Here is a 26,134-nt window from a genome sequence, read left to right on the forward strand (position 1 = left end):
TAAAGGAAATCAGTCCTGGGTGTTCATTGGAAGGACTGATGCTGAAGCTGAAACCAATACTTTGGCCACCTGATGCAAAGAGCTGACTCATTTGAAAAGACCCTGATGCTGGGAAAGATTGAGGGCAGGAGGAGAAGGGGACAACAGAGGATAATATGGTTGGATGGCATCACTGAGTCAATGGACATGGGTTTGGATGGACTCTGGGAGTTGATGATGGACAGGGAGGCCTGACGTGCTGCGGTTCATGGGGTCGCAAAGAGCTGGACACAACTGAGCGACTGAACTGAACTGAACTGAACCCTACCACAGGCAATCGTTCTGGTTTCTATCCCTGTACATTGTCTGTTTTAATCTTAATGTATTGGAATGATATAGTATACACTCTTTCATATCCAGCTTCTTTATTTCTTTAGGTTTGTGAGATTTATTTGTTACTATTATCAGATTTCTTTTTTATTGTTGTGTAGTATTCCATTGTAAGAATATATCTCTTTTTGATGGACACTTGAATTGTTTCCTGGTTTGATTTGTTATAAACAATGTTGTTAAAATTATTTTATTTATTTATTGTTAATAAGATATAATTTACATATAATGTATTCTTTTAAGATGTATGAAATAATGATATATGTCTAAACTGTGAAATGATTACTGTATAAGTTTAGCTAACATCCACTACCACATGCATAATTACCATTTTTTTTAAATTTGTGATAAGAACATTTGAAAATATACAAATCTCCTTGTTAAAATATGTTTTTATTTTTCATAGGTAAAAACCTAGGAATAGAATTCCTGCCTCAGAGGGTAAGTATGTGTTTAACTTTCAAAGAAAACAAATGGTTGGATATATGAGAGTTCACATCGATCTATAATCTCACTAATGTTTCTAGTAGTCAATTGTAGCAATTCCAGCAAATGTGAATTTTAGTATGCATTTTTCTGACAACCAATGATGTTGAGTATTTTTTATGTGCTTATTGATCATTCAAGTATTTTCTTTTTTACTGTAGCATTTTCTTTAAAAGACCTATATAAGGAATATTATATATATATATATATAATCTTTTCAGCATCTTTATCACATATTAGGCACTCTAGAAATGTTCACTAACTTAAATAGAAGGACTTTTTAGTATTTTCAGAACCTGATGTGATTTTGAAATTTTATTTGTGTAAATATTTATCAGTATCTATACTGAGACATTTTGATGAGTGAGTTTAGCAGTAGGCATACTCTCTGCCATTCATGCCCCATCAAAATGGATTCACTCAGTATATTGATTGGTCCAAGTAATACATGGCACAAATAAATTCATAGCAAAACTGTCACTGGAGCAGTGGAGGAGTCAATATATATTCAACATAGAATAGAGAAGAAAGAAAATGAAGTTCATTATGAAAGATCTAAATCCAAGCCCAGGCTCTGCAATTTGCTAACTGTGTGAATCACTTAACCTCCCTGAGTTCCAGCTAATCATCTGTATAATGAGTATGAAAATAACATCTCTTAGAGATATGTTGCATAAATGTGAAGAAACATAATCATGAGCCTGCTCAGGAGAAACATTGTTCTGAAATACAAAGTAGATGAAGAATTCTCATGCTTATCTGACTACATGCTCCTGGAAAGCATAAAGACTGAGAGCCTCCAAAATTATCTAGAGTGCTACACATAGTATAATGCTTTTATTTATTTTTATTACATAAGTTTCAGGTGTCTAATATTATAGTTCAACATATCCATTCATTACAGAATGATCTCCACCACAAGTCTAGATACCAGCTACCATACAGTTACCAATTTCACCCACCCCCAATTCCCTTCCTCTCCGGTAACCACTAATCTGTTCTCTGTATCTATGAGGTTGTTTTTTTTTTAATTTTATTTTGTTTGTTCATTTTCTTTGAACTCGACTTTTTGTGGTTCCATACCAATTTTAGAATTATTTCTTCTAGTTCCAGGAAATATGGCATTGGTATTTTAATAGGAATTGCATTGAATCAATAGATTGGTTTGGGTAGTATGAACATTTTAACAATATTAATTCTTCCAATCCATGAGCATGGAATATTTTTCTATCATTTACACGTCTTTCTCAGTTTCTTTTATTAGTGTCTTATAGTTTTCAGTGTACAGATCTTTTGCCTTCTTGGTTACATTTATTCTGAAATATTTTATTCCTTTTGAGGCAATTGTAAATGAGACTGTTTTCTTAATTTCTCTTTCTGATAGTTTGTTATTAGTGTATAGAAATGCCATAGAGTTCTGTATATCAATTTTTTTTCCTCTAACTTAACTGAATTCATTTATTAGTTCTAGCAGTTTTTTGTTGGCATCTTCAATGTTTTCTCCATATGATATTGTCATCTGCAACTAGAAACAGTTTTACTTCTTTCTTTTCAATTAGGATTCCTTATATTGCCTTTTTGGCCTAATTGCTGTGGCTAAGACTTCCAATACAATGTTAAATAAAAGTGGTGAGAGTGAATCAACTTGCCTTTTTCCTGATCTTAGAAGAAAAACTTTCAGCTAAAACCTATTGAGTGTGATTTTATTTGTGGGTTTGAATATGTGGCTTTTATTATATTGAGATACATTCACTTTACACTCACTTCATTGAGATTTGTTTTTTTAATCATCAATGAATGTGAAGTTTGGTCAAATGCTTTCTCTGCATCTACTGAAGTGATCACTTGAATTTTATCTTTCATTTTGTTAATGTGATGTATCACATTGACTGATTTGCAGATGTTGAACTATCCTTACATCCCTGAAATAAATCCCACTTGATAATGTTATGTGAACCTTTTATTGCTGGATTTGGTTTGCTAGTATTTTGTTGAGGATTTTTGTATCTATATTCATGAAGAATATTGGCTTGTGGCAGGATTACAGTTGCTGCTGCAGTGTGCTAGTGGGTGGAGGTGACCCCTGGAATGCCTGGCAGGCAGCCACCACAGCTGCTGGATATGAGTGGGTGGGATTATCACCTGGCCAGCAGTGGCTGAGGTAGGCAGGGCTCTCAGCAGAGAGTGCCCACTGATGCTAACAAATTAGATTGAGATTTCTAAAATGGATTCCTTCAGAGCTGGCACTAAGAAGGTAGCCTGAGGTTGGTAAAATGACTGCCACCAATGTCTAAGTTCTCCAGGCAAAAATACTGGAGTAGGTTGTTGTTCCTTTCTCCAGAGGATCTTCCTGATCCAGGAGTCAAATCCAGGTCTCCCACATTGTAGGCAGATTCCTTACCACCAGGGAAGCCCCAAAGTTCATAGGGAGCATCCCAATGGTTCCTGTCTTTCCAGCAGATGCTTCAGGATTAGTAAGTGGGTCCCCTCCACCTACAGTCCCTCTGCTTTTCAGGGTGCTGTTTTTGCGTTTCTTTTCAAGTCAAGTTAAGGTGGTGCATGAGACCTTTAAGAGTGGGTTTTCCATTCCCTATAGTTCTGTATGTTGTCTGGTGGTTTTCTAAGCCAGATGTTCGGAGGGAGGAAGGGCTTATCTCGCCTGTGCAGGATCCAAGATTTGGGGTGCTTCATGTGGAATTCACATCCCTCACTCTTCAGTAAAATAACTCTACCTTTGTGATCCTCCCAAGCTGTGGATCATTGCGACTGAAGTGTGAATTTTCCCTTTACAAGCTCATATCTCTATTTCTCTTATATGTCTCGATGCTGTTCTTTGTTGTGGAGACTCTATTTACCCAATTTTCAGGTCCCTTTCAGAGGAAATTATCCCATTTGTGGTTGTATATTTGTTTATTCTATGGGAGGAGGTGAGTTCAGGATCTTTTTTTATACCTTTTTAAACCCTCCAGTGTCATACTTGTGAAAACAGGACAGTGAAGACTATTTTCTACCAATGATAAGACTATATTAGATCTATTAGGTACAAGTTAGTTTTGGTAAATCAGACAAGGCTATTTAATTAAAAGCAAGCATTTCTAAAACTAACAAAGCTTACAGAAAGCATGTAGTAGTTAGTGCACAAAGCCTATATATTATGGAGCCCAAACATAAATAATACATAAATATACCATTGTAACTATGGTCACTGACTCAAATCTTGTTTTTGCATGAAGAGTATACTCTCTTTAATTACCCCTTAAAAGCTCCTTCCTTGCAAATTTTTTTTCATGAAAGGAACACAAGCTTGCTTCACAGGCTAGAAAAATGTTGATTCCAATTACTTTCCACAATGTTATTGTTGCAAAGCATAATCCACATTTTAGCACCCATCTTTTAAAAAAGCCCCTTCTGATAATTTCTGTTCCTCTGATGAATAAATTCACCTTTATTTATGTAATAAAACAAGAATAAAATAATGAGATTAATTTTTTATGATTTATCTACTGAAAGCAAATTTATATCAATCACATACTTGATTTAACATTCTGATCATTATAGCATCACCACAAATGTTTTTTCTCAGTTTATGAACATTTCTTCTTTTAACCAATATATTAAGATGCAGCTCTAAACTATATATTAGTTTTTTGTAAGATTTATTTTTCAGATATTTTTGTTCATATAATAAAAAGCACAGTAAAGTGATTTAATTATAACTAGATCATAATTTGAATATTTATATATACAAATGCACATACATATAAATTTAACATGTGCTATCATAAATTCTATTTCTTTAAGATGTATGCCTCTAGATGTTTTTGTTTTCATGTTTTTCCTACTCCAAAAAAATTCTCTAGCCATGAATGCAAACAAAGCAAAACAAAATTGTGTGTGCCTGCATTTTTTTTCACCTATTATAAAGAATTAAGAGACAGTGGAGAGGGGAAAATCAGATAGATGAAGTACCCTGCATACAAACCTTCAAATTGCAAACTTTCAAAGATGTGAACATGCATTCCATCAACGTCAGGCTTGACTGAAGTTGCCACTTGCCCTTCATCTCCTGTTGCTGAAGATCCTTCAGCTTTACCACCTCCCACCTCCTCTCTCTACTCCAGTCAGTAACTCTTCTTGGCTGTTCACTTGATGCCAGCCCCTGTATGCCAGCTGTCATACAGTACTACTATAGTTTTCAAGGTACTGTGAGATTTAAAATGTTTTCCTTGTTTTTCGTGTTTGTTTGCTTTTTATATATTATTTGTGTGAAAAGTATTATAAACCGATTACAGTACAGTACTATATAAGCAATTGTGTTAGTTGGATACATAGGCTAACTTTGTTGGACATGAACAAATTGGACTTATGAATGTGCTCTCAGAAAGGAACTCATTCATATGTAAGGAACTTATTTTAATTGTCTCTGTTCTGAAAGTAGATAATGTAGTATGACTCAAAATTTTATGTAATTTAATGGTAAATTTGCATGTTCCTTATGTATCTGTGCTTCCCTGGTGGCTCAGACGGTAAAGCGTCTGCCTGCAATGCGGGAGACCCGGGTTCGATTCCTGGGTCGGAAGATACCCTGGAGAAGGAAATGGCAATCCACTTGCCTGGAAAATCCCAGTACATGGGGTTGCAAAGAGTCAGACACGACTGAGCGACTTCACTTTCACTTTAGGTATCTGATACACAAGGGGTTCTTGTTGTTCAGTCGCTCAGTCGTGTCTGACTCTTTGCAACCCCATGGACTTCAGCGCACCAGGCTTCCCTGTCCTTCACCATCTCCTGGAGCTTACTCAAACTGATGTCCATTGAGTTGGTGATGCCACTCAACCATCTTGTCCTCTGTCATTCCCTTCTCCTCCTGCCTTCAATCTTTCCCAACATCAGGGTCTTTTCTAACCAGTTGGCTGTTCACATTAGGTGACCTCTATTCATAGTTTATATAATGCTTTAAGTGTATTATGTTATTTAAACTACTTTTGTATTGCTGAAAAATACACACTGACATTTGGAAATCAAAAACATATTTTACAATCATTTAGGTGGTTTACTGTTTTAAAGAACTCTGCTTAATTCTGCCATTAATCACATCAATATTTTGAAATCCAAATTATTTCTCCCTAATTTATCTTAAATTTGGAAACTTGAGTTCTTATAAAATTTGTATAAAGTGAGTGCTAACTATAAATCTTCTTTCTTCCATGCTGTCCAATAAGCTATATTTGTATTATTGACATATGCAACACTGTATAATTCTTTATACTACTCAAGAAATAAATAGTATCCATTAGCTGCTGAGTACATTTATTGCTGCTCTTCTAAAATTGGATTTGTATCTTGTATTTCAGGGAAGAAGAGCCAGAGTAGTAAAATTAGCTAGGTTTGGGAGAAAATTATATCTATTTAAGCCATGTTTAGGGCTTCCCCAGTGGCTCAGATGGTAAAGAATCTGCTTGTAATGCAGGAGACCTGGGTTTGATCCCTGAGTTGGGAAGATCCCCTTAGAAGGAAATGACAACCCACTCCAGTGTTCTTGCCTGGAGAATTCCATGGACAGAGGAGCCTGGCCGGCTACAGTCCATGGGGTCCCAAAGAGTTGGACATGACTGAGTGACTAACACTTTCACATTTTCAAGCCATGTTTAATCTTGTTGACATGTTTTAAAGCATGTAGAAAGGTCATTTGAAAATTTAGTCAGATTGGATCCCAGCTTCTAAATGTAGCCCAGAATTAAAGAATTAAGATGAGCAGGCAGACTGAGGCCTCCATAAATTTCACTGAATTTTCCTCTCATATTCTCAGTTACTTAAGAGATAGGAAAAGGAGGTAATTTATGGGGCAGTCTGGGGATATGGGAAAGTGAAAGTGAAAGTTGCTCAGTCATGTCTAACTCTTTGGGACCCTTCTCCAGGCCAGAATACTAGAGCAGATAGCCTTTCCCTTCTCCAGAGGATCTTCCCAACTCAGGGAGTGAACCTACATCTCCCACATTGCAGGCAGATTCTTCACCAGCTGAGTCACAAGGGAAGCCCAGGAATGTATCTGTTTTGCAGTACAATTAAGAAATCCAAATATCAAGAGACAGCTTAGGCTAAGTTCATCTATCTACTTAAAGGCATTTGTTGACCCAGGTGAGGAACAGAAATATTTGAGAAGAGTAATTAACACTTGCATCTTAAATAACAGGTGTTAGACTGAAAGAAACAGGGCTGGAAGCAATGCCAAGGGCCTGGGACATTAACCCATGGTCAGAAGGAGAATCAAGTCAAGGTTTCCTAAAAGACAGATTCCCTGAGGAAGATGCTCACCAGTGTCATCAGCAGTATTCCACAGAAGCAAATACATATAAACAATGTATGTCAGGAAGCTTGAGCTATTCCAGTTAGTTATCTTGGCATGAGCCTGGGGCCAGAATCAGACAGCAGGCGGATGTCTCAACAGGCTGGCTAGCCAGTCTCTGGGCTGCAACGATAAAGAATAGGATTCCAGGTCAGAATTATATACCAATTAGAGTACAAGTTCGCCAGGTCTGACCTTATTTGCAGGCTGTTTTCTTAGACATGCAAACCTTACCTTCATCTCAAGATTCCTATAAAAATCTGTTCTCATTTATCCAGAGTATTTCTCTAACTTTTCCATCTTTATATGTACCCCAAATTTCCATACACCCACTCATTGTGCTATCAGAACTTGGCTTTGTCCCTTGATTTTGTTCTTTTGCCTTGCCCTAATTTAGATTTGGTTACTTAGCTCCAGCTTGTCTATTTCATGACTCACTCAGGATTCCTAGAGGTTGCTTTTTCTTGTTCCTAGACTCCATGCCAAGAAACTAACTGCAACCAAAGTATTACACATTTCTGCTCATATCTAGTACTGGATACCATCAACCCCCACCAAGCCTTTTATTTAAAGAAAAAAAACAATGATGATGGATTTATCAATTTGTTAGACCTGGCTTAGTTAAACTGAAGTGTAAATGCATCAGCTAAATGCCAAGCAAGACTTCAAAAGACAGAGATGAGAGTTTCTGTGGTACAAAGAGCTTTATACACATTATAATGTATAATCCCTAAAACAATAACAAGAGGAATTATTGTGTCTGTTTTGCAGGAGTGGGAATTTAAGTTCAGACAAAATAAATAGTTGAATATTGGTTATGAAGCTGCTAAGTTGTGAAGCTGGGTAAAAAACCCAGATGATTATTTCTTTTCTACTTCTTTGTGGAGATGAGGGTTCCTCCACGAGGTCCTTTGCTTTGGATTCTGGTAAATACTGAAATGAATTCTCCTAGATTAGCATAAAGGGATGATCTGACATGTCCTCATCCCTTATCTTGTCTTCTTTTTTTCTGTAGCCTCAAACTGGTAGGAAGTTTGAGCAGAAAGAAGAAATGACAGTTCCATCCTTCCACTATTTAATCCCCTCAGTAAATTTATGAGGAAGTGACTGCCACCATTTTACAGAGCAGAAAACTGAGGGTCAAAGAAGTAATTATTGTCCTTAAACACACAAGCCAGAAAGAAGTAGACAGGAGTCCAACTCAAGTCTGCTTCATTCACAATCAGTATTCTTGGCAGTACACTGTGCTGCCTGCATGTTCCCGTGTCATACCTACCACCTTGGTGTAGTTCTTCAAAATCAAAGTTTATGGTCTCTGGAGGATGCAATATTTTTTACAACATTTGCCCAGCAATTTCAAACACTTTTTAGCAATGGAATGGTTCTCAAATTATATGGTACATAAATATCACCTGGGAAACTCATGGAAAATGCAGACTCACCACATGACTGCAGTATGGAGAAACTGCAGTATGGAATAGAGGGAAGCATTGTCATAGGGTCACAGACATAATGAAGCAATAAGCAAATCTACTGTGTATATTGATGCCAGCCCCTTTCCTATGTGGGTATTTAATATCTCCAAACTTATAATGAGATATATAAACTGTGTTGAGTTCAGTGAACCTAGAATTCTTCAGCAGTACATTAGAGATTACAGAATCTATTCAGCTGAATTCTCTTGTGAGTGTATATGACTGTAAATTAAGACAGTGAGGGTCATGCCTAAATGCTTCAGAAAAGATAATAAAATAGCTAGAAGAGTTAAAGACTTAAGCCAAATAATGCTTTTAACTGATGTCACATCAAGGTAGTATACATTAATGAAATCTATTTTATTATACATTTATCAGAACACATACAAGTGAATTCTATTCATCAAAGTACCCTCTAGGTTAATGTCTGACAAACAGTGAAATCTCTATACATTTTTGTCAAATGAATATGTTAAAGTATTGAATCAAAAAGGCCATGTATTTCTAATAGCTTTCAAACAACAAATATTTGGGGGTCTCACTTTTTAGAATGTATGTTTGTGCCAGTAAATAATTATACTCTAGAAAGCATTTTTTATGCCCAAGGATTATCTACCAGTTTGATTTTTTCATATGATGCAAAATAACTTTTCTCAGTTTCCAAGCAGCATTTAAACAAGAAAGCTTAGATATGTGTAAATGCACATGTGTGTGTGTGGTAAATCCACGCATCTCTGAGGGTGAATTTAAGAGAAGGACATCCTTAAAGCATTTTAAGCAACTGAGCCAAATTGGAATAATTTTATAACATTTTGAAGAAAAAATTGTAAAAAAGACAATACTTTTATGGACAAGTTCAGTTTCCTTTCCTCTCTCTGTCGTGCTCTCTCTCTTTATTCTAGTTTCAGAGGCTCATGTGATCGTATATAAGGCTGTGTGTGTGTCTGCTCAGTCGCTTCAGTCGTGTCCGACTCTTTGTGACCCTATGGACCGTAGCCCACCAGGCTCCTCTGTATTCAAGGCTAATCACTCTTTAAGTTCTTTAGTTCCACTAGGATCTTGCTTCTCCAGCAAGTCTTCCTCCTGAATATTTAATTTTCACTTCTTCCTGGCTACTTTCTGTAGACTCACTCTATCTCTTTTACTCTTCTTAAGATTCTTGATAAAAGATGTATACAAACTATGTCTACTTTTTCACCTTCCATTCACACTTCAAGCAAATGCAGTCTGAATTTATTTATAGCAACAGTTGACATAGCCAATGGACTTTGGCAGTCCTCCCCTACTTGATTGCCTTCTTGCATTTGATCCCTCTGACAGTTCCTGTTTTCTTTAACATTTCACTACCTTGGTTTCTGAAGCAGAAAATGTTAAGAAGAGGTGGCAAAAATACACAAAAGAACTATACAAAGACGATCTTAATGACCCAGGTAACCATGATGGTGTGATCACTCACCCAGGGCCAGATATTCTGGGGTGTGAAGTCAACTGGGCCTTAGGAAGCATCACTACAAACAAAGCTAGTGGAGGTCATGGAATTCTAGTTGAGCTATTTCAAATCCTAAAGGATGATACTGTGAAAGTGCTGTACTCAATATGCCAGCAAATTTGGAAAACTCAGCAGTGGCCACAAGACTGGAAAAGTCAGTTTTCATCCCAATCATAGAAAAAGGGAATGCCAAAGAATGTTCAAACTACCACACAATTGCACTTATCTCACAGGCTAGCAAAGTAATGCTCAAAATTCTCCAAGCTAGGCTCTAACAGTACATGAACCAAGAACTTCCAGATGTTCAAGCTGGATTTAGAAAAGGCAGAGATCATATTGACATCTGTTGGATCATAGAAAAGCATGACAATTCCAGAAAAAACATTGACTTCTGCTTCATTGACTATGACAAAGACCTTGACTGTGTGGATCACAACAAACTGTGGAAAATTCTTCAAGAGACTGGCATACCAGACCACCTAACCTGCCTCCTGATAATCTGTATGCAGGTCAAGAAGCAACAGTTAGAACCGGACAGGGAACAACAGACTGGTTCCAAATTGGGAAAGGAGTATGTCAAAACTGTATATTATCACCCCGCTTGTTTAACTTATATGCAGAGTACATCATGCAAAATACCAGGCTGGATGAAGCACAAGCTGGAATCAAGATTGCTATGAGAAATATCAATAACCTCAGATATGGAGATGAACCCACGCTTATGGCAGAAAGGGAAGAGGAACTAAAAGAGCCTCTTGATGAAAGTGAAAGAGGAGAGTTAAAAAGCTAGCTTAAAACTCAACATTCAAAAAATGAAGCATGGCTTCTGGTCCTATCACTTCATGGCAAATAGATGGGGAAACAATGGAAACAATGACAGAGTATTTGGGTGGGCCCCAAAATCACTGCAGATGGTAACTGAAGCCATGAAATTAAAAGACACTTGCCCCTTGGAAGAAAAACTATGTCAAACCTAGACAGAGTATTGAAAAGCAGAGACATTACTTTGCTGACAAAGGTCCATCTCGTCAAAGCTATGGTTTTTCAAGTAGTCATGTATGGATGTGAGAGTTGGACCGTAAAGAAAGCTGAGCACAGAAGAACTGATGCTTTTGAACTGTGGTGTTGGAGAAGACCCTTGAGAGTCCCTTGGAATGCAAGAAATCAAACCAGTCAATCCTAAAGGAAATCAGTCCTGAATGTTCATTGGAAGGACTGATACTGAAAGTGAAGCTTCAGTACTTTGGCTACCCGATACGAAGAACTAACTCATTTGAAAAGACCCTGATGCTGGGAAAGATTGAAGGCAGGAGGAGAAGGGGACAACAGAGGATGAGATGGTTGGATGGCATCACTAACTCAATGGGCCTGAGTTTGAGCAAGCTCCAGGAGTTGGTGAAGGACAGGGAAGCCTGGGGTGCTGCAGTCAATGGGGTCACGAAGAGTCAGATACTATTGAGCAACTCAACTGAACTGAGCTGAACCTTGGATTCACTGATACTGCTTACAGTTAGTTCTCTTCCCACCAAGTTTCCTTTTTACTCCTTTTACTGTTATTTGTACTAAACCGTATACCAACCATAATCTTATGTATGCATGCACAGTCATGTCTGACTCTGTGACCCCAGACTGTAGCTTGCCAGCCTCCTCTGTCCATGGGATTTTCTAGGCAAGAATACTGGAATGCATTGCCATTTGCTTCTCCTGGGGATCTTCCCAACCCAGGGATCAAACTGGCATCTCCTGTATTGGCAGGCATGTTCTTTACCACTGAGTCATCTGGGAAGCCCCTTACCAACCATAATATCACTTGGTTTTTTCCAACTTCTCCCTTGATGTATATACACACATACACACACACACACACACACACACGTATATTTACACACACACACACACACATATATATACACACATACATATGTATACATAATATATAGACACTTTGGTTTACCGAATCTTCTATCTCAAGAACAGTATATTATCAATCACCAAGCAATTTAAATCCAGGGATTGATAATGCTCACCTTTTATACCTTCTTGCTCATGCATTAATCTGAAAGTGTGCATAATCATACATTAACTGAATTTGTATTGCCTTTGTATCCTTGATGTATCCTATGCTGAAATGCTCTTCTCCAAGAGGTGAAAAAAAGTGAGAATTCAAAGTCAAGCACTGGCAGGCCTTTCCTCCCCAACTGTCCCCAGCACTCTACAATCTTCTTTCTATCATGAAATCTTTTCAGGGACTTCCCTAGTGATCCAGTGGTTAGACACTGTGCTTCCACTGCAGGGGGCACAGGTTTGATCCCTGGTCAGGAAACTAAGATCCTAAATGCTGCCACGTTGGTTAAAAAAAAAGAAAAGAAATCTTTCCATATTCCCAGCTCCCTAAAATCCTGTAATAGAATTGCTTGTCCTCTGCTGTGTGCTTCCTCAAACTCTATAAACACCTATCTCTCTAGTTCTTATTTACATATTAATATTTGTCCCCCTCTTTTTTAGATTATCATCTTAAGTAAAAGGATTATGTTTTCCATTCCTTGTCTACCATAGAGCACTTTTTAGAGTCCCTATAAATGTCTATTTAAAACATATTAAATTGTTGTTTTTCAGTTGTTCAGTTGTGTCTGACTCTTTGAGACCCCATAGACTGAAGTACTGAAGGCTTCCCTGTCCTTCACTATCTCCCAGAGTTTGCTAACTGAATGTAAAAAATGATTTTTATTGAGAATTAAACATTAGAATTTGAATAAGGTATAAGAGTATAATCAATGATAAAACAAGCACTTAGTCTCTTTGATGACATTTATTGAACACTCAGTGTGTGCCATGAATATTGTGCATAGGAATTAGACTGAGTAATACATCATTGCATCTTTGCAACCAGATTTACCACACAAATAATTTGGGGAAAAAATGCCAAGTCAAAAATAAAGCACATAGCTATTTAGAAGAGATCTTCCAAGGAATTATATCTGAAATATGCTCCTTGGAAATGAAAGAAAATTTGTTTCAATAAAATAAAATCCAAAGCTTTCCCCCCATGATCCAATTTCCTTGATGTTTATGTTCACGTCAATGGACAGGTCTCCACTTCATATTGTGATAAGTTAAATATGAATTTTATGTTTCTTCAAAGATTCACATCATTTAAAATTCATTTAAATTTCATTCAAGGAAAATATTTTTAATAAAGTGGTATAACTCAATACTTTAAATGATTTATTTGTGTAAAGAGTATTTTAAGTTATCATTTACAGTAGTAATCAATTCATTTGAACATAGAAATATTATAGATAGGTTAAATATAAACAGATGAAAAAAGATATGCCATGCAAACACTAATCAAAAGGAAACTATAGTGGCTACATTAATATTCCAGATAAAGTAGTTTTCAAAGTACAGAAAATTACCAGGGACAAAAAGCATCATTACATAATTGTAAAATGACCAATTCACCAAGAACATACAACAACCATATGTGTGTACACACCAATAATAGAGTTGCAAAATATGAAATCAAAACTAACAAAACTGAAGGGAGAAATTAGTTGAAATTACATGAGAAGTAAGAAACAATTACAGTTGGAGAGTTGAACACCTTTTACTCAGTAATTGATAGAACCATTAAACATAAATTAGCAAGTATGTAGAAAGACTGAACAGCACCATCAATCAATGGGACCTAATATATATTTAAGGAATGTGTCATTCTATAAAAACAAATGCATGTTTCTTTAAGCAAACTTGGACTCTTCACCAAGATAGACTATATCATTGGTCAAAAAACAAATTTTAACAAATTTTACAAAATTAAGATCATAGTAAAATGTTTTTGACCATAATGGAATCAAGATAGATACCAAAAATTTTAAAAATACTGAGAGAATTTCTATACATTTGGAAATTAGACACACACTTCAAAATAATCCATGAGTCAAAGAGGATGTCTCAAGTGAACTATATTGAAATAAGCATATGAAAATATATTGAAATAAGCATATGAAAAGATGCTCAACATGAAATGTCATCAGAAAACTGCAATTTTAAACAATAATGAAATGCCACTATTAATAGAAACTTATTAGAATGGTGAAAATCCAAAACACTGACAAAAACAAATGCCGGTAAAGATGTGAAACAGAAACTAATTCATTAGTGGTGGAAATGCAAATGGTACAACCACTTTGGAAAATAGTTTGGCAGTTTCTTAAAAAACTTAACATATTCTTACCATGTGATCCAGCAGTCATACTCTTTGGTATTTACCCAAAGGAGTTGAAAACTTGTGTCTACACAAAAACCTGCACAAGTATGTTTGTAATAGCTTTATTTATAATTTCCAAAAACCTGAAGCAGTCACAATGTTCTTCAATAGGGGAATAGATTATCTGTGTAGGAAAGGAGGGATAAATAGGCTGAACATAGAAGATTTTTACGTCTCAGAAACTACTGTGTATAGTACTGTAATGACGAATATATGTCTTTATACCTTTTTCACAATCCATAAAATGTACAACACCAAGAATAAACCCTAATTTAAATTATGGACTTTGGGTAATAATGATGCATCACTGTAGGCTCGTTGATTATAACAAATATACCACACTGTGTAGAATGGGAATAGTGGATGATGCTGTGCATATGAGGGGTATATGATAAGTCTCTGTATCTTCTGCTTGATTTTGCTATGAACCTGAAACTATTCTAAAAAATAAAACTTAGTTTTTAAAAAAGAAAAGACCTTTGTGTTTAAAAATAATTCTTTAAGAAGCTAGAAAATAAATTAATCAACCCAAAGTTGGAATATGTAAATAATAAAAATGAAATATGAAACTGATTTAAAAAATCATTAGAAAGAATAAACAAATCCAAATACTTGTTCTCTAAAAATAACATTAAAATATTTCAGTTTTTTAAGGAATCTCCACACTGTTATCCATAGTGGCTGTACTAGTTTGCATTCCCACCAACAATGTAAGAGGGTTCCCTGACCCAGCAATCCCACTGCTGGGCATATACACTGAGGAAATCAGAATTGAAAGAGACACATGTACCCCAATGTTCATCGCAGCACTGTTTATAATAGCCAGGACATGGAAGCAACCTAGATATCCATCAGCAGATGAATGGATAAGAAAGCTGTGGTACATATACACAATGGAGTATTACTCAGCCATTAAAAAGAATACATTTGAATCAGTTCTAATGAGATGGATGGAACTGGAGCCAATTATACAGAGTGAAGTAAGCCAGAAAGAAAAACACCAATACAGTATACTGACACATATATATGAAATTTAGAAAGATGGGAACAATAACCCTGTATGCGAGACAGCAAAAGAGACACTGATGTACAGAACAGTCTTTTGGACTCTGTGGGAGAGGGAGAGGGTGGGATGATTTGGAAGAATGGCATTGAAACATGTATAATATCATATAAGAAACGAATCGCCAGTCTAGGTTTGATGCATGAGACAGGGTGCTCAGGGCTGGTGCACTGGGATGACCCAAAGGATGGGATGGGGAGGGAGGTGGAAGGGGTTTCAGGATTGGGAACACGTGAACACCCATGGTGGATTCATGTTGATGTATGGCAAAACCAATACAATATTGTAAAGTAATTAGCCTCCAATTTAAATAAATAAATTTAAATCAAAAAAAATATTTCAAATGGAAGTTTCTCAAAAATTTGAAATAGAGCTACCATATAATTCAGCAATTCCACTTCTGGGTACTTATCTGAAGAAAACAAACTCACTAACTTGAAAAGAAATATGCACCTTCATGTTCATTGCAGCACTATTTACAATAGCCAAGACATGGAAATAACCTAAGTGTCCACTAACTGATGAATGGATAAAGAAAATGCAGTATATATGCATGTGTGTGTGTGTGTATTGAATATTTTTCAGGCATAAAAAGAAATGCGATCTTGCCATTTGCAAAATATAAATGGACCTTGAGGGCATTGTGATAGTGAAATAAGTCAGACACACAAAGACATATACTGTATGATCTTACTTATATGTGAAATCTAGAAAAAATAAAAAACAAGATTATAGAAACAGGAACAGATTGCTGGTTGCCAGAGGTGGTGGGATTTGGCAAGGGGGTTGCCTAGGCAGTGTATAAAAGAGGTGAAGAGTCAAAAGATGCAAACTTCCAGTTATGAAATAAATATCATAGGGACTATAATTACTAATATTGTATGTTTGAAGGTTACTGAGAGAATAAATCTTAAAGTTTTTATAGTGAGAAAATTCTGTAACTATGTATTGTGGTAGATGATAACTAGATCTATTGTGATGATCATTTTGCAATATATATACAAATATTGAATCATTTTGTTGTAACCTAAAACTAATGTAATGTTTTAAGTCAATTATACATCAATAAAAATATTTATTTTAAGTAACCTCCTTATGCACTAGATTAAAAAGAAAAAAGAATGAAAATATGCACAATCAGGAATGAGAAAGGAACTATAATCACAGATTACAATAATTACAAGAGTTAAAAAACAGAACTATGTTCAACTCTCTAATAATAAATGTTAAAATCTAGATGAAATAGATGGTTCCTTAGTATCCCCTGGAGTAGGAAATGGCAGCCCACTTTGGTATTCTTGCCTGGAGAATTCCCTGGACAGAGGAGCCTGGTGGGCTACAGTCCAAGGGATCGCAAAGAGTTGGACATACTGAGTGACTACCATTTTCACTTTTACACATTAGTAAAATGTAAATTACTAGCAGTTAACCAAAGAAAAATATAAGAACTTGAATCAGTTATTTACCATAGAAGAGATTGGAAAGGTAATTAAAATATAATCATTTTATAAAGTATTAGGATAGAATGAAGCTGAAATTGAGTGGTTCTGTTAAGACCTACAAGACCTTCTAGAACTAACATCAAAAATAGATGTCTTTTTCATCATAGGGGACTAGAATGCAAAAGTAGGAAATCAAGAGATACCTAGAGTAACAGGCAAGTTTGACCTTGGAGTACAAATGAAGCAGGGCAAAGGCAGAGTTTTGCCAAGAGAACACACTCCTTGAACAACACAAGAGACGACTTTACACATGAACATCATTAGACGGTCAATACCAAAATCAGATTGATTGTATTCTTTGTAGCTGAAGATGGAGAAGCTCTATATAGTCAGCAAAAATGAGACCTGGAGCTGACTGAAACTCAGATCATGAGCTCCTTATTGCAAAATTCAGGCTTAAATTGAAAAAGTAGGAAACCCCCCTAGACCAGTCAGATATGTCCTAATTCAAATCCCTTATGATTACACAGTGGAAGTGACGAATAGTTTCAAGGAATTAGATCTGATAGAGTGCCTGAAGTACTATTGTTGAAGGTTCATAACACTGTACAGAAGGCAGTGACCAAAACCACCCGAAAGAAAAAGAAATGCAAGAAGGCAAAGTGGTTGTCTGAGGAGGCCTTACAAACAGCTGAGAAAAGGAGAAAACTGAAAGGCAAAGGCAAAAGGAAAGATACACACAACTGAATGCAGAGTTCCAGAGAATAGCAAGGAGAGATAAGAAAGCCTTCCTCAGTGATCGATGCAAAGAAATAGAGGAAAACAACAGAACGGGAAAGACTAGAGATCTCTTCAAGAAAGTTAGAGATACCAAGGGAACATTTCATGCAAAGGCGGGCATGATAAAGGACAGAAGCAGAAAGGACCTAACAGAAACATGTTGATGTTTGGCAGAAACCAACACAATTCTGTAAAGCAATTATCCTTCAATTAAAAATAAATAAATAAATTTAAAATAAAATAAAAGAAGCAGAAGAACTGTAGAAAAAAAGGTCTTAGTGACCCAGATAACCACAATGGTGTGTGTGTTCACTCACCTAGAGCCAGACATCCTGGAATGCAAAGTCAAGTGGGCCTTAGGAAGCATCACTACAAACAAAGCTACTGGAAATGATGGAATCCCAGCTGAGCTATTTTAAATCCTCAAAGATGATGCTGTGAAAGTGCTGCACTCTGTATGCCAGCAAATTTGGAAAACCCAGCACTAGCCACAGAACTGGAAAAGGTTGGTTTTCATCCCAATCCCAAAGAAAGGCAATACCAAAGAATATTCAAACTACGGTACAATTGTGTTCATTTCACCTGCTAGCAAGGTAATGCTCAAAATCCTGAGCAAGCTAGGCTTTACCAGTATGTGAACCAAGAACTTCAAGATGTACGAGCTGGGTTTAGAAGAGGTGGAGGATCAAGAGACCAAATTGCCAACATCCACTGAATCATAGAAAAAGCAAGAGAATTCCAGAAAAACATCTACTTATGCTTCATTGACTATGCTAAAACCTTTGACTGTGAAGATCACAACAAACTAGAAAATTCTTTTAAAAAGTGGAAATACCAGACCACCTTTCCTGTCTCCAGAGAAACATGTATACAGATCAAGAAACACAGTTAGAACTAAACATGGAACAACAGACTGGTTCAAAATTGGGAGAGGAGTCTATTGTCTGTCTGTTGTCAAGGCTGTCTATGTCACCACCCTGCTTATATGCAGAGTAAATGGGGCTTCCCAGGTGGCACTAGTGGTGAAGAACCTATCTGCCAATGCAGGAGACATAAGGGATGTGGGTTCCTTCCCTGGGTCAGGAAGACCCCCTGGAGGAGGGCATAGCAATCCACTCCAGTATTCTTGCCTGGTAAGTCCCATGGACAGAGGAGCCTGGTGGACTAGAATTCATAAGGCTGCTAAGAATCGGACATGATTGAAGCAACTTAGCATGCACACTAAGAAAAAGCATATCTTGAAATGCTTGCTTGCCTAAGTTCAACCTTTTCTTAGATCTAGATTTTTTCTAAATTATGTCTGAATAATGTATATATTTTTATATTTGTAAACCAAATATATATATTTACAAAAAAAGTACTATATGCAACTCTATAGCAGTAAAATTTTGAATCTATCATATATACATATATAAATATATAAAGAGGGCTTCCCTGATGTCTCAGCTGATAAAGAACCTGCCTGCCAGTACAGGAGATGCAAGAAATGCACATTCAGTCCCTGAGTCAGAAAGATTCCCTGGAGGAGGAAATGGCAACCTGCTCTGGTGTTCTTGCCTGGAAAACTCCATGGACAGAGGAGCCTAGTAGGCTATAGTCCATGGGGTCACAAGTTGGACTCACCACACACACACAAATATATAAAGAAGATGCTTTTATTATATATCATTCAGAATTTTTAGTTTTTTTTTAAGATTATTTGAATAACTTATTCTGCCATTAACAGATGCCACATCTGTTTGATGTATATTTACAATATATTTGACAGAGGTTGATGTTATTAACATAAAATATTTTTATCAATCAGTAAGAAAATGATGCCTGAATTAATGGAGAAAAAATGGTGAAGAATATAAATAGTCTACTTTCAGAGGAATAAATATAATTTGTAAATGAACATGCTTAAAATGTTGCTATTGAGACAGAAGTTCTCTTTCTTCCGTTCTCCCTATGTCACCGCATCTATGATTCCTTCATTCTTCTATGTTTTCCTCTTTTACTTTAGGCTTCACCATCCTGCAATCAGAAGGTCTATCTACACGTGATTGTATTTTATGCTTTCATATTTTTTCACTTCTCTTTGGTCTGAATGAAATTTTTTCTAGAATAAAAAATGTACTATTTTATAAATTTTATGTTTAGAGATTCGTTTTCTTCTATACAATATTATTATCTGTGTGCTTTTCTATCAAATAAACAGTAAGTAAATTAGAGCAGATGAAGGAAAGCCAATGCTCTTTGAATTTATTTTAGTATCTGCACCATAATCCTAGAACATAAGCACTTCATTTAACCCTTATGTGTAAAAATTGGATTCATCAGCACTCACTATAGGAATAAATTAAATCACTTGGATCTCTTGAATAATTAGCACCTTTCTGAGAGTCAAAATTGTTTAATAGTAATACTAAGATATAAATGAAAAGTATCTGGGTTCAAAGTCCAGCTCTCTCACAGTTGTGTGAGCTTAGAAATTATTTGCAGTCCTTGGGCCACTTTTTTCTCATCTGTTACATGTAATCATGTAATATGACATCATATAATACCTTTTGTTTTTTAGTGACAGGACCATTGATCTCCATGACCTAGTACTTCCTGCACAAAAGCAAATATTTTATTTTTACTATTTTTAAATTTTCATCAGTATAATAATTTAAAATATTTTCTAATTCCTTTAATCTGTATTTTATGACTAATAGGTCAAAAATGCTTTCTTAAATTTATTGTCCATATAACTTCCTTTCATGTCAATTATCTTTTACTATTGTTTGCCCAATTTTCTACTGGGTTGTGTCCTCTTTAAAATTTTTTTCTTTCCAAATTACATTTAGAGAGGATAGAGAGGAAAACAAAGAGTTCTTCTCTCAAGAGTTCTCCTCTCACTCTTAGTTCATGTCAATATGAAATCCTTTCTCTAATGCAAGGTTAAAGAAATGTATTCCTTTTAAGTAACCACCATTTCAAACAATTGCAATGAATAAAAACATGACAGTTGTTCTCAAAATTTTATTTGAAGTCAGTTTATTTATATTGTTACATGAACTGGAAGGGTCTAGAACAATGCTTCTCAAATAGTGATATGTAAACCAACATCATCAGCATCACACAGAGCTTGAAAATGCACAATCTCAAGCTAAATCCCTGCTGAAATACAATCTCCATTTTAACAAGATTCTAGCTGATTTACACGGGGGTTGTGAAATACTAGTATAGATAATGCAATAAGATTAAATACGAGAAACACCTCGTATCTCTTAATATTTATATTAGCCCCCTCTAGGTCATACCGGAGAAGGCCATGGCACCCCACTCCAGTACTCTTGCCTGGAGAATCCCATGGACGCGGGAGCCTGGTAGGCTGCAGTCCATGGGGTCGCTAAGAGTCGGACACGACTGAGCGACTTCACTTTCACCTTTCACTTTCATGCATTGGAGAAGGAAATAGCAACCCACTCCAGTGTTCTTGCCTGGAGAATCCCAGGGACGGGGGAGCCTGGTGGGCTGCCGTCTATGGGGTCGCACAGGGTTGGACACGACTGAAGCGACTTAGCAGCAGCAGCAGCAGCTAGGTCATATGGGTGGCAAATGTTTTCCAAGTAGATAATCTGGGTGTATTTTTTAAATGCATAGTGTCTTTGCCACACATGTAAAACTGTTATGTAGTCAAGATTTATCTTGTTCTTTATAAATTCTGAATCTTGGCTCCCTTATAAGAAGCTCACTCAGCTCAAAATCATATAAATATTGTGCTGCATTTTCTTTTGATATTTGCATTAAAAAGTACTACTTACACATGTGATTAACTTTTTTAATAAGAAGCAAAACATGATAAATTTTAAGAGGTCAAAATGTGGAGTTAATTTAGTATTGCACGATAGGCTGCTTTATCACAAGGCAACTTTTTTGTACCTCATATTCACTGGATTATTGAAAGATATTTTTCCAGATGCTTTCAAGGCCATTACAGCCAAGAATCTGATGCTGTCTGGAGAATAACTGTTAGAATGAAGCTAAATACATTAAATTAGCAGATCAATGAACTAAATGTAGCATGATACTAGCAGGATGGGCTTGTTCCTGGTTTGTTTGTGTTTTTTTTGGAACTAGGTCTAAGGTAAATGTGAGAATTGTACAGGCTTTCCAATAGTAACCAAAACAGTATTGTGGAATCATGATTTGCATGTTCCAGACATGGAAGCATGATTCATTGATGTCTAATCATTCTTAAACCAGCTTAGAGGAGTGTTCTAAGATCTGATCATTTATGAACCTTATAGGTCTGCAATAATTCTGTTTTCAAAAGCATTATTGTTTAGTCACTCAGTTGTGTCCGACTCTTTGCAACTGCAGCATACCAGACTTCCCAGTCCTTCACTATCTCCCAGAGTTTGCTCAAACGCATGTCCATTGAGTCGAAAGCATTACATTGTAATAATTAAGAGCTCTGATTCTGGGCTCCAGGTACCTAGGTTCAAATCTCATGTCCACCTTTAATAAAGCTGTGACTGGCCAGTTAGGTGACTCCTCTGGTTTGGTTCTTCATCAGCAAAATGAGGATAATGATAGTACCAGATAGTACCAACACCACAGTATGGTTAGGAGGATTAAATCAGTTAATGTTTATAAAGTGCTTAAGTTCAACAACTGGCATGAGTGTGCTCTAAAGGATATTTTTTTTTTTTTGCCTAAATAGAAATGCAAACCATACTTATGGTTAGATGATATAATATAGATAAAAATATTCATGTAATATAAAGAAGAGGGACATTATTCTGGAAATTCTTTTTCCTCTGGCCTTGCTTCACAGCTTATGGGATGTTAGTTCTCCAACCAGAGATTGAAACTGTGTCACAGGCCAGAGCAGTGAAGGCTTAACTAATCACCAGATCCTAACCATTGGACTGCCAGGGAATTCTCTGGAAATTCCTTATGGTTCGCAAAGAGTCAGACATGACTGAGTAATTGAACTGAACTGAATTGAGCTGAAAAACATCAACAGCCATAAGGGAATATTTCAAATGTCATGGTATTCAAAATTAAAAACTTCAGCTCTTCTTTTCTTATATTTTATGGTAGCTGAAGTTTCCACAGATGTCCTTTTTATGTTTTGGAAGTATCCTTTGTTGTTGTTGTTGTTGCATACTATTTTTTTCCTCTGGCTTTGACAATTGACAAACAAAAAGTATATATATTTATGATGCATAATGTGATATTTTAAAATGTGTATACATTATGAAATGATTATCAAAATAAAATTAATTAACATATCCATCAAAAAAAAAAAAAGAAATTAATAGAAAGAGAACAGTTTTCCCCTCCTTGGAGTTAAATCTATACAGAAATAAAAACAAGAAATTTCTTTAAGTATCAGTTAAAGAAGTTCCTTGATCCCTCTGCCCAGTACTCATGCCATTTCCATTAGGTCTTTTCTCCCTCCATTCAACATCCCTCCTTATGAAAAACAGGGACATGCAGAAACATAACCTCCAATTAAATCTCCTGAACTTTGTTTGCTACATAACAAATAGGTTTGGATATTCAGAGCATATTCACTTATTATATTGTACAGTCACCAATATAGCTTCAATAGTAAAAACAAATGAGGGTTTCACTGTTACAATGAACATTATTTTTTATAATGAGGAGACATAGTCTTCCTTTGACTTTAACATTTTGTCTTGTTAACATCTCTGTTTCCCCTCCCTCCACTCTATCATAATAAAGCTTTTACTGGAAAGGGGGGTGGGGGGTGACTAACAACAACAAAGAATCACTACTCTTAAGGGAAGCAGGAGACAATGACTGTGGGAAGCAGGAGACAATGACTGTTAAGGATATCAAACTGGATAGCATGCTTTATGTCTAGCTTCTTCCTGCTCCATTTTATTGCTGCTGAAATAAATATTGGCTACTAAAGCCTTATGAAAGTCCATAAGTAGTCACATAAATCTGGCTGTGACTATGTAATCCATCTCTTTAGAGAGAAAGAGAACAGTCATCTAAGAATTGTACAAATATCTGCCTTTAATAGCTTCAGATTTTCATAGACTGCTTTAGCAACAAATTTGAAAATAGTTTTGTATCTATATTTAAAGTTTGAAATGGCACCCACTTTTGTTCCATTTCACAGTAGTTACTGTGCAGATTGTTCCATTATTTCTCAAGTTATAAAGTAATTTTACTGAAAATTTTCACAACACTTCATTGGTACAAGCTAAAACTGCACTTTGCTTACAATCAAACAAAGCAACATTTTTTGCCATTCAACCCATTATTACTTTCTTCCCTAAACGGTGAAAAAAATCAGGACATATATTTTCCCCTTAGAATATGAAACTTTTCCCTTAGGTGAATGCCTAATGTTTGTGTTTTATTTTTCAAGCAGAACACTCCAATTGCAGTCCCCAAACCAAGTGGAAAGATAGATTATGTCATTTCTTATCTCTATAGCATGAGCACTACACACCCAAGCCCAAGTATAAAATAACAAGATGAAAATATTATGCATGTGGCTCATTTAGTGAATAGAAAACTCATCTTCTAGTACTATATATGTTTTCACGGAAATAAAATTGGAAAAGAAGACTTGATATCTCACAATGCACTAATATGAAAACACCACATTGATAAAGTTGAAGAGAAAAATGTCAGGTTCCAATACCTCATATTTGCTAGCTGTTTGTTATATGCTTTTTACACCAGGGGTGTGAAAGACTTAGGAAATACATTTTTAAAAATACCATATTTAGATGTAGTTACTTTTACACTGTGAACCCTTAGAGATTCTTCTAGGTACAGACAGTTTCCATAAGAACAATAGTTTTATAAAACCTCTCATGTTTGGGTTTGCTTTTTGGGTTTTCTTTTCCTTTTTTTTTTTTTTTTGGTCTAAGTTATTTATTTTTTTAACTATTTTCTTTTTTATGATTAGCTTATAGCTCTGTAGTTCCAGCTGTTTCATTCTGTAACTCTAAAACCCTATCACTAGGGAGTTCTGTGTAATTGCCCATAATATGTAGCACATTATCCATTTCAGGAACTGCGCTGAAAGACAGCAGCAGTAAGGGGGTTTCTAAAGGCAGTCTGGTTTACACTAATGGACCTAACAGGAAGGAAATGCAATTTGAAAGAAGCTGATGCATATGTTCTATTGCTGAATATAATGTTTGATTTAATTATTAACTGTCAGTGATGGAGAGGCAGATCCTGTTCAGCCCTACTTAGAGTGCAATGCTTTGCATTCAAAGAAAATAAACGACAGAAACTTTTGTCTTTCAATCCATGACTTAACAAAGAATAGATGCCTCCTTCCACAAACAAGTCATAGCTTTCAAAATTGCCTTTACTTTAGGTATGAATTCGACAATAAAAATTTCTGGCTAGCATTTTCTTTTTTCATTTCTTATTTTTTATTGTTGGGGGGCTGAGAACTAGTATCATACATGAAAACTTTGTCTGAGAAGTGGTTTTGAATTAAACACAGAGGCCTGAACTGAGTAACTTTCTGAATCTTCTAGTTAGGGACCCTATCGTGTGTTGAGGCAGAAGACGTTTTAGCAAAGAGAGCTGAAATGCATGGCTTTATTTTCCTTCCTCTTTTTCCCAGAATGAGTGATTTGGCACTCAGCTTCTGTCCATTTCTTTTAATTGGCATTTTGCAACTTCCACTAAGGCTCTCCTTTGCTTTGAAAGCCCGTAATTGTGTGTGAAAGGCAGAGAGCAAGATGTAAAAAACAGATTCGTTAGAGAGCAGACATATTCATGTCTCTTCTTAGTTACTTTATTCCTTCATTGGTACAAAATGACCTAATATATACAAAGAAATGGGCATCAGCCCACTGAATTTGCAAGGGAGCTCAGTGGACAAAATATTCTGTTGGGTCAGTCAGCTGGAAAAGAGTGGTTTAGTACTATGTGTAAACAGAATAATAGGGCCATGTAATTTTAGTTGTGCATTTTATATCTATCTGGTGAGATTATTATCTTTGACACTAGCCTAGACAGATGCATAACGGGGGCTGAAATTAAACAATAGTGATGATATTTGGAGCTCATCCAAAATGCTCTCTATTGTTTACGTAAGTGGCTCCAACATCATTATTTGATCCATAATTTCTCATTTTTTATTACACATATGTTCTTGCATAGAACAGCACACAACATCAACTCAGTGGGAGGCATTTTTCTTTACAATTTCAAAAGGAATTGTTTATTTTTGTCATGAGGATAATAGAAAGCAATGAAGCTTCCTGGAAATACAATACCACAATTCAAATGTCTAATTGATTTAGACAGATTAAGTAAAAAATATAGGGCCAATCTATATTTTTGTTCTCTCTAACAGCCCAAATGTCTTGTTTGAGTGTTTCCATTCTTATGCTAGGCTGAGGGATTCACTATTTTAGTTATGAATG

At 35.9% G+C, this 26,134-nt stretch overlaps 1 long non-coding RNA gene across 1 annotated transcript in view; it reads left to right on the forward strand.

The window, feature by feature from the left end:
• The first annotated feature begins 766 nt into the window (after nucleotides 1–766).
• LOC147375870 (uncharacterized) overlaps nucleotides 767–26,134 on the forward strand; it is a 45,725-nt gene continuing 20,357 nt past the window's right edge. Inside the window, exon 1 of the long non-coding RNA XR_015160553.1 lies at nucleotides 767–810. This is a non-coding gene — a long non-coding RNA (uncharacterized LOC147375870). The remainder of the gene's footprint in view (nucleotides 811–26,134) is intronic.

Source organism: Bos grunniens, chromosome 3 (assembly GCF_055505025.1).
Source record: "Bos grunniens cultivar Pamir isolate PY7600 chromosome 3, Bosgru_T2T1.0, whole genome shotgun sequence".
Lineage (NCBI taxonomy): Eukaryota > Metazoa > Chordata > Mammalia > Artiodactyla > Bovidae > Bos > Bos grunniens.